At 37.9% G+C, this 9,086-nt stretch overlaps 1 long non-coding RNA gene and 1 pseudogene across 3 annotated transcripts; one reads left to right on the top strand and one right to left on the bottom strand.

Annotated features, from left to right (window-relative positions):
• Positions 1–490: 490 nt before the first annotated feature.
• On the top strand, positions 491–2,341 carry LOC135612667 (temperature-induced lipocalin-1-like; annotated as a pseudogene).
• A 218-nt stretch (positions 2,342–2,559) lies between these two features.
• Positions 2,560–8,064, bottom strand: LOC108952772 (uncharacterized). 3 transcript variants are annotated; one of them, XR_010487038.1, is made up of 4 exons: positions 7,664–7,681; positions 4,276–7,076; positions 2,943–3,553; positions 2,560–2,801 (listed from the first exon to the last, which is right to left on the bottom strand). It is a non-coding gene; the product is annotated as an uncharacterized LOC108952772 (long non-coding RNA). The 3 variants fall into 3 exon arrangements; XR_001977854.2 differs by having other exon boundaries at positions 4,276–8,064; XR_010487037.1 differs by having other exon boundaries at positions 2,943–3,550; positions 4,276–8,064.
• Positions 8,065–9,086: the final 1,022 nt, after the last annotated feature.

Below are 9,086 nucleotides of genomic sequence, written 5' to 3'. Positions count from 1 at the left end.
TGTTGTGATTATTATCCTCTTCCTACCATACTCTTTGACTAAATTATAAAATATTTTATGATTTTATTGACGTATTGTTCATTTTATGAAAAGAATTTTATCAGAATTAAGTTAAAATAGAGATGAACTGATTTGGGTTTAAATAAAAAATAATAAAAAAATAAAAACCAAATGAAACCCAACAAAAAATCCCAAGAACTAGAAACAACCATAACAGCCTTTCTCCCCAAGAAACACTCTCCTTTGTCCTCTCCTTCACACCTTCATCCCTTGCGCCCGAAGCAAGCATTTCCCTCCCTCTCATCTATCAAATCAGGCGAATCGATGGTGTGGATCCAGCAAGAGAATGAATCGGACGGCAGATCGAGTACCACGCAGGAGTCGTCGTTGTTCTCGTGCAGGAACGCGTTGCTGTAGCATTGCCACGTCGCCCTCCCCCTTATCCACCACGAATCCCCTCACCGCCCTCTCTTACCATAAAGCCCCCGCGGCCGACACTCCACCATCCCGTATCGAGCTTCGCAGCAGCGGCAATGGGGAAGACGGCGAAGGAGATGACGGTGGTGAAGGGGGTTGACCTGGAGCGGTACATGGGGCGGTGGTACGAGATCGCCTCCATCCCCTCCCGCTTCCAGCCGCGGGACGGGGCCAACACGCGCGCCACCTACACGCTGCGCTCCGACGGCACCGTCCACGTCCTCAACGAGACCTGGAGCGGCGGCCGGCGCGGATCAATCGAGGGCACCGCCTACAGGGCCGACCCCGCCAGCGACGATGCCAAGCTCAAGGTCAAGTTCTACGTGCCCCCCTTCTTCCCCATCTTCCCCGTCGTCGGCGACTACTGGGTGCTCTACCTCGACGACGACTATCAGTACGCCCTCATCGGCCAGCCTTCCCGCACTTACCTCTGGGTACGCAGTTTTCTCTCCTCATCATCATCTTCTTCCCACATTCTCGAATTCCATGGATTGATTAGGGTTCTTTGTGGGTTTTTGCTCACCGTGAACAAAAATCCCTTCTTTTTACTTGCTGATGGTTGGAAATGAGATTTCATGACGGAGACATGTTCGATTACTGGTATTATCATCTGAGACATGACAAATTGGTCCTCTCCTCCTCATCTTCTTCTTCTCACATTCTCGAATCCTATGGATTTATTAGGGTTTTTTTGTGGGTTTTTGTCACCATGAACAAAACTCTCTCCTTTTTACTTGCTGATGGTTGGAAATGGGATTTCATGACGGAGACCTGTTCGATTACTAGTATTATCATCTGATACTTGACAAATTAGTCCTCTCTTCCTCGCCTGCTTCTTCCCACATTCTCGAATTCCATGGATTGATTAGGGTTCTTTGTGGGTTTTCGCTCACCATGAACAAAAATCTCTCCTTTTTTACTTTGTTGATGGTTCGATTACTAGTATTGGTAGAATATAGCTATGATGTCGGTGGATTTGGGGGAAATTTAGTTCTGGGCCTTGAAAATTTTAGTTTTGGACCTGTCCCTATCAAAACATCTCGTATGATCTTATGAGAGATTTAGGTATCTTTATCGATAGATTACGTATCTCTATCAAAACAAATCAGAGACGATATGCCAACCGCTCGATTGTGTGGTTTGGTACTGTTGACCTCTCTCTTGCCGTCGAGAGAGATCCACCGGTCAAATGATGAACAACCACTATCAGCTAAGCTAAGTCTCCGTGAGTCTGATGTAAAAGACATTACAAGATGTAAACATAATAACATGGCTTAGATATGGACAGTAGTGTTGTGAAGCAAAAACACAGTAACTACCTACAGATGGTTCAAACCTGGAAGATGTGAACACAAGATTTATTATTATTATTATTTTAATTTGTTAATATTATCATGTAACTTAAATGCTTAAACAGATGCGTGTGTTATTATTGTTATCATCACTTATACTGTAGTATTGTTAAACCAATTGTTGTCTATATGAATCCGTGTCATCACTTCCTACGTGAAATTGTGTTTGGGATGGTTTCCCAGATACTGTGCAGGCAAACACATGGATGAGGAGGTATACAACATGCTGTTAGAGAAGGCTAAGGAAGAAGGTTATGATGTGCAGAAACTGCACAAAACACCTCAAGCAGATCCTCCTCCAGAAGAGGAGTCAGCTCCTGAGGACAAGAAAGGCATCTGGTGGATCAAATCCCTGCTTGGCAAATGAATCAAGCCATTTCTTTGAATAAAATGGCATTAGGTGGTCTGGTCCATATGTTGTTGCATGTCATCAGTTTTTTGTTTCAATGTGTGCCATAATAGTGTCATCATGTATGTTAAAAAAAATTGCTTTTGGTTTCTTGGGTGTGATATATTTCACTTGTATATTTTTTTTATATAATTATGATGTACAAATTCAGCACAACAAATGGGATCATGTGAAATATATATATATATATATATATATATATATATAATGGACCAAAACACATCAAACTCTGATTTCATAAAACAAAACATAAGTCAAACCAATAATGTAGATGCTGGGGGAATTAAAACGAATAGTCAACTTTGCATAAATCACGAAACATCAAGAGGCTAAGACAAAATAAATTACCTTTTTAATTCGATCAAAACAATTCGGCAGAATATTGGTGTATTAGCACACAATTCCTTCCAATCCAGACAATTGTTCCTAGCTAGAGCACAAGCTGCAACTTGATACCACGTTTCGCTAATGGAAACAGAAGGCGAAAAATAGCCTGGCAATAAAAAAGGGTTGATTTACAGAACACCTTTTTGACTAAAAGTTCGCGTGAGCCAATCCCTGCCCTGAAAAGTCAATACACAATAAAAAAAATTTTGGAATTATAAATTTGTGACATACTAATTTATACCGCCAAACTAGATAGTTTCGTCTGTTAATGTCCCAAAATGATGAAATAGTAAACTTGAAAGAATTGGCTGACTTACAGATAAAGAGTAAAGGCCTTTGTATCTGATCTTTGAGTAGATCGAATCTCTTTCCAAGATGTAGTTAAGATGGTTGATGGTAAGAACCATTTACCAATCAGATCAGCAAACTTATATCTGATTTTTGGCAGCATCACTTATGCCACTTCTACTAAAATTGTTTCTTAATTTAGATCTCTCAGCAAGATCAAAGATGAAAAATGCACCGCTAAGTCTCTTGAAAGAATAAACATCACAAGTGGCCCGCATCCATCCTCAGCAGATGTAGCTGTCTCAACTAATTTAGATAAAGAAATGCAGGACGAGATGTAATTTCAAGCAACCCCACAGAAGAGTGTCACCAATCGTAACATAAACTCAGTTGGCTTCGGTGACCTTGAAAGCAACTGAAATAAGAACCTCTTGATAATCAGAGAACTGAGACTTGTCTGAAAGAAAAATCTTCAAGCTACTGCTGAAGGACATGGAGATACACAAATTTATATGAAGCTGACATTAACACTGTGATACTCAAAAGAGGAAAGTTCTAAGTGTTGGGCGGGAGAGGCCACCAGGTCTTTCACTTATCAGAGATCTCGTTGGCATTCATAAGAGGCCACAATTGTTTCCTGCTGTGCCACAGATCATTTAAACTATAAGAACCATAACTATCAGATCTATCATTCTGCTTTTTCCAACTAATCAACAAAAAGGAGTTTATAGCACGTCATGAACAACAGTAACAAATACAAAGATTTTGTCAAGAACATAAGCATAAAGCATCCAAGACAAGTATGTGCTTGTAATAACCCCACACGGATGAGCAATCCTATAATCCCACTCATTTGTATGGTCCAGTTCAAATACAACTTGTGCAGAAGCCATATGAAACCACTTACTAATACAACAAACGGTCTGAATAGTAATATTGATTTTTTTTTTCTAAAAACACAGAGATATGCTAATAGGATTAAGCTTAATCACATTTATTTGCACAATTAATGGAACATCAGAACAAGAAACATTTATGTGGAAGGGAAATTTACAAAATCACAATTTCACAAAAGAATGGCAATTGGAGTGCCCAAAAGAGCATTATTTAGAGACTAATTATGACACAACAAGAAGCTGTAATTTAGTAAAAGTGATTGTTCAATTTTGAAACAAAAAAGGTGAAAACATCTAAAATCCGACCAAATTACAAAAACTGTGAGAAGCAAAATTTAGTAAAATCAAACAGTGATCACCAAATAAAGAAGAAAGGTGAAATTAATCATGCAGTGGATAATATTGCTGATGAGAACTAGTAATTTCATTAAAAAAAAAACAACCATGCTAAAATAAGGAGAGCTACCAAAGGAAGGCTCAGATCGGACTTCAACACATCAGTGGAGAGACATATACATCCTCCTCCTAGAATGTCCTCACCATGCCTCTATTAACAAAAGGCGGTTGCGGTTGCCTGCAGAGAAGCAGGCCGTCCAAGCTGCCATGCCTTTGTTTCATATAAACAAATGCAACAGAGAAGCCATTCAGAGGCAGGATTGTTTCTTCCATCTATATGATATTAATGAACCCCCACATTCCACTGTGAGGGCCAATCATCACAGCCTCTAAATGCACAAGATAAAAAGAATCATCGGCTTCCTCGACAGCCTCATACTTAAACTAATGAGATAAATGAGCAGTATCTTCCCTGCCACTTCTGCCTTACCAGCCTCAATACCAAGGGATTGCAGAGACAGCACTAAGAGAGGCTCAGATTTTCTTCAATCGATCAGATATAGAGAAACCTTCCTTACTTTGTCCCCTCCCTGTCTCTCTTAAGAAAAGCTGCAGCCCTTGCCTAAGTAGCAGGCCCTCTGAGCTACCATGCCATCTTAAAGATTAAACAAAAAGAGGAGCCAATAGTGGTTGTTTCTTACAAAATCTGATATACAAATATGGCCTCGCATTCAGATAAATCATCATAGCCTCCGTATAGAAGAGGACACCTGGAAGGGTCCATTCACTTTGTGTGGCAGATGGACATTCAATGTTAAATGGGAAACTTGAAAGATTCCGATAATAAACTAAATCAGAGCATATAAACCCAAAAGGATAACTGACCGCTTTCAAGGAGTGATTCAGTCACCCACAAAGGAACACAAAAGTGGCACCTGGTTAGCATAAAAGATTGCAATGACAATTGCTTTTTTCACCCACAAAAGAAGTCCAGGGAAGAAAATACATATGGTCGTAATTGTCAATCACATCAATCTCATACATAACATAACAGCAGAGTTCCCCTTTATTTTTTTTAAAACTGACCAGGATTTCCTTTTGGAGTTTTCTTGTATTGATGTCTAAAGCAATTTTCTATGGTAATTTTCAGCCGGACGCAAACATTAGGTTTGTCAAGGAGATGCATAAGAGGATGTTTCTGGAGAAATCATTGGGATGTAATACATTATTCCATCCATCGCTGGTCTCATTGGCCATGCTCACATTCATTCTTTTATGCACACAAACAATCCTCATAAATTTGTCATAGTTTTAGTGAACTACTCACTAAATGCAAACTTCACTGCTCGAACTTATTATTTTGGCAAATCAATTGTACAGATTTTCAAACATAAAGAAGGAAACCAAAAGCCATGAACAGGTAAATAAACATATAGCAACATTAAAATTCAGCTACAATACAAAAAAAATCTAAAATACATGCAATAAAAGAACAGAATATAGAAAATCAAAATGCAATCACCATACAGAAAAGCAAGATGGAATTTATTAAATTGTAAACAATTTAGCTCTACAAACTGGAAATTTTATCTAAACATGAATCATCTTAAATAAAGAAAGATATCATATAAGGGCTCAGATCTGCCTTCAATCAATCAGGGATAGAAAAGTCACATCCATCCTTTTGGAATCTACTTACTGTGCCTCAACGTAGAAGATAAAGAATAGCAGCAACAGTTGCCTGGGAAAAACCAGGCCACCTAGCTACATGCCATAATTGTAAAAATAAATGCCATGAAAGAGACAATAAGATGAAGGCTCCTTCCTTCCAACTTGACAGATATTTATAATGAGAATGCCTTCTACACCCACAAGACAAGCTCAAAAGAAACCTAGATGGTTTAACCGCCAATATCATCAATGGTTTACCAATCATGAATGGTGCCAATGTCATTGATTTTTGCCTTATTCTGCTTTCTAGGGTGATTTTTTGGAATTTCATTCGTGGGTGACTAAAGCAATGCACACATAAAAACCTCACAATTGACCGTCACACCTTTTTCACACGCATGCATAAGAGTAAAAATAGATGGACGGTAGTATCTGATAATTGGTGGGAGAATTGAGTTTGTAGAAAATAGAGAGCATGCTAGCTCGAAATAAGAAAGGCAATTTACATAAAGCCTAAATAAACCCTTATGAAATGAAAAAACAACCCCTTTGTGGGGAAATTGCATGAATGTATGCCTCACTTCACTAGAAGAGATATGGCAATTGATACAAAAAAAGCAGTTATCTTGCAAGGATACAAGCAAAACCTTTTATAAGAAATTTGTGTTGATGAGCACCTGACCTTTCCGACAACTGCTCCTAGATACCATTAAACTTATATTAGTCAACTGACTTGTCAATTGCTCAGATACAAAGGTAAGTTAAAAAGTAATGGGCAGTTGACAAACAAGAAAAAAACCTATCAATCTTTCTGAAAGGACAAAAAAGTGATTCCCATTTTGTGAAATTCTGAACCTCAAAAAATCCTGGAATACAAACAATTAAAAAAAACAAAAAATGAGCAATCAGAATCTCAATTCACCACAGATTAAGAAAATGAGAAGAAGATGAAAAATGACACATCTAAATTATTTCACTACTTATAAACTTGAGAAAAAAATATACAAACATGAACAGAAGGATTGGTCTCTATTAATAGCAAGAGATACCATAAGGAGAATCTCAGATCCGCCAGCACTGCCAGCACTATAACAAGGAGAGACCAGAATTCCTTCCTTTTTTTACCTCCTCTAAACATGTCTCTCTTTGAGGAATGGTGGCAGCACTTGCATGTGGAGAAGCATAATATACAAGATATCATGCCACCATTTGAAGGGCACAGTGGTGAAATCTGGAGATTGCCACGTGGGATTTCAAAACCTGAAACTTACAGGCTTTGAAATCTGAGAATGGAAATTCTGTATTCGACCCCCTTCACAGGAAGGTAATGACGTGAGGTGAGTTGATCACCGCAATTCTTTTAATGTATACAAAAGTGTTGGCCAACTTAGAATGTAAAGACTTTATCTGTTTATATTGAAAGGTCCTGGAATCATATCATGTATTCACCACTTTCCGTTTACACCAAAAAAAGAAAAAGATTTGAGAGAATTGGTCTTAGAAGTATAAGTTTGAAATATTAATAGGCAATTGACATAAACGAGCCACCCAAAAAATATTGGTGAGAATCGAATGCCCCGAAAACCTAAAGGTTCCTCCGGAAAGTTCGTCGACGGAGGGTGAGGATCAAGCCGAAAAGCGTAGTCGATGGAATTTTCAGATCCAAGAAATTTTTTTTCGCTCGCACGTCAAGGCGGAAAAAAAAAAGGGCAAATTAAATCTCAATCACCGACCGCTACATACGAAACTTCTTTTCCGAACTAAGGCAATCAATCATCCTGCTTAGAAATTTCAGGAAACAACGCACAAGCATGAACGAACAGATTCGTTTCTTGGAAGAGAGATACCAGAGGAAGAGGCTCCGAGCCGCCTCAAACGAAGATCACAAATTCCACGCAAAGGGTCCCTATCAAATCATTCTTCAATTTGTCGATGTCCTCCTTACTTGCGCCTCTCCGAAAGAGAATGGCGGCAGCGGTTGCCTGCAGAGAAGCAGGCCATCCGAGCTACCACGCCATCCCGTTGGAGGGTGCCATGCATAGGAAACATAAAGAGTAACCCCATTGATCGGGAAAAGAAGAAATCAAATCCTCCTCCCCTATGCAGCGGTGGCTACCTGCTTACGAACCCTAATATTCTTAATTAGAAGACGATCGATCGTCCACAAGAAGCGGTGGTAGATCAGGGAGGAAGGACGGGAACAGAGGACGCGGAGAGCCATCGTGACCTAACCGACCCAATCGCATATCCTTGCACTTTATATAGCACTTTCTTTTTCTTTTTAGTTTTGTTTTTTTGTCTGGTCCGAGACCCGTTAAACGAATGGGGTCCGCTCGCACGCTCTCTCTCAGGTAAACTAGTTTTATTTTTCTACTCCGAATAGATACCCAACGGATTACCTGCCTACACGGTGCATGCTCAGTGGGATCCACAAGTGGAGTCCACTGCGATCTCTCGTGCTCATTGGTGTTGTTTTCCGTGGGTTCTTTTTTTTGTTTCTTTGTGTAACTCGTCGATCAGACCCGTCAGTTTACCCATATTGTTCACAAGCGATAAAGAATATTTCATAAACAGCGATAGAAATCATCTAAACTACGTCTCAATCAAGTTTTTGTAAATATAAATAATGTTTTGTCATCCTATTCATCAATTTTTTAAAATCCTTAAAAAGTAGTATGAACCAAAATATTTCATGTATTCGGTTCCAAATAATTAGGATTGTATTTATTATTATTATTATTATTATTATTATTATTATTATTATTATTATTATTATTATTATTATTATTATAGATTAAAAAATAAATTAAAAATCAGTCTAAGAAATCTATTAAGCTCATTGTATTATCGTTTAAAATAACAAATGTCTTGTGATAGCTTAGCCTTTGAAAGCCTTAAGTATATTTTAATTTATAATATATATATATATATATATATATATATATATATATACATATATATATATAAAGGGATGAAGATAGAAATTTTGTATAAAAAATTGAAACTTGAATTGACATGAGATAACACTGAGAAATAAGAAAATATTAAAAAATTTAATGTATCGAGGATATTTTAGATCTAAATCATAGTTAATGATAGTCAAATATACAAAAATAGGTCAAGAATATTCCTAAAAAATATTCCTCCGACGAATAAATCAGTTTTAAATTTAAATTACTATAATTAGTTATAAGTGGATAAAAATTTAGAATATGTGAGTAACATATAACGATAGTCTTTTTTTATAACTAACTAACTTTGAGGATCCTT

This window comes from Musa acuminata, chromosome BXJ2-5 (assembly GCF_036884655.1).
Source record: "Musa acuminata AAA Group cultivar baxijiao chromosome BXJ2-5, Cavendish_Baxijiao_AAA, whole genome shotgun sequence".
Taxonomy (NCBI): domain Eukaryota; kingdom Viridiplantae; phylum Streptophyta; class Magnoliopsida; order Zingiberales; family Musaceae; genus Musa; species Musa acuminata.
Note: the sequence above shows the minus strand (reverse complement) of the source record. Positions and strands in the feature narration are given on the sequence as shown.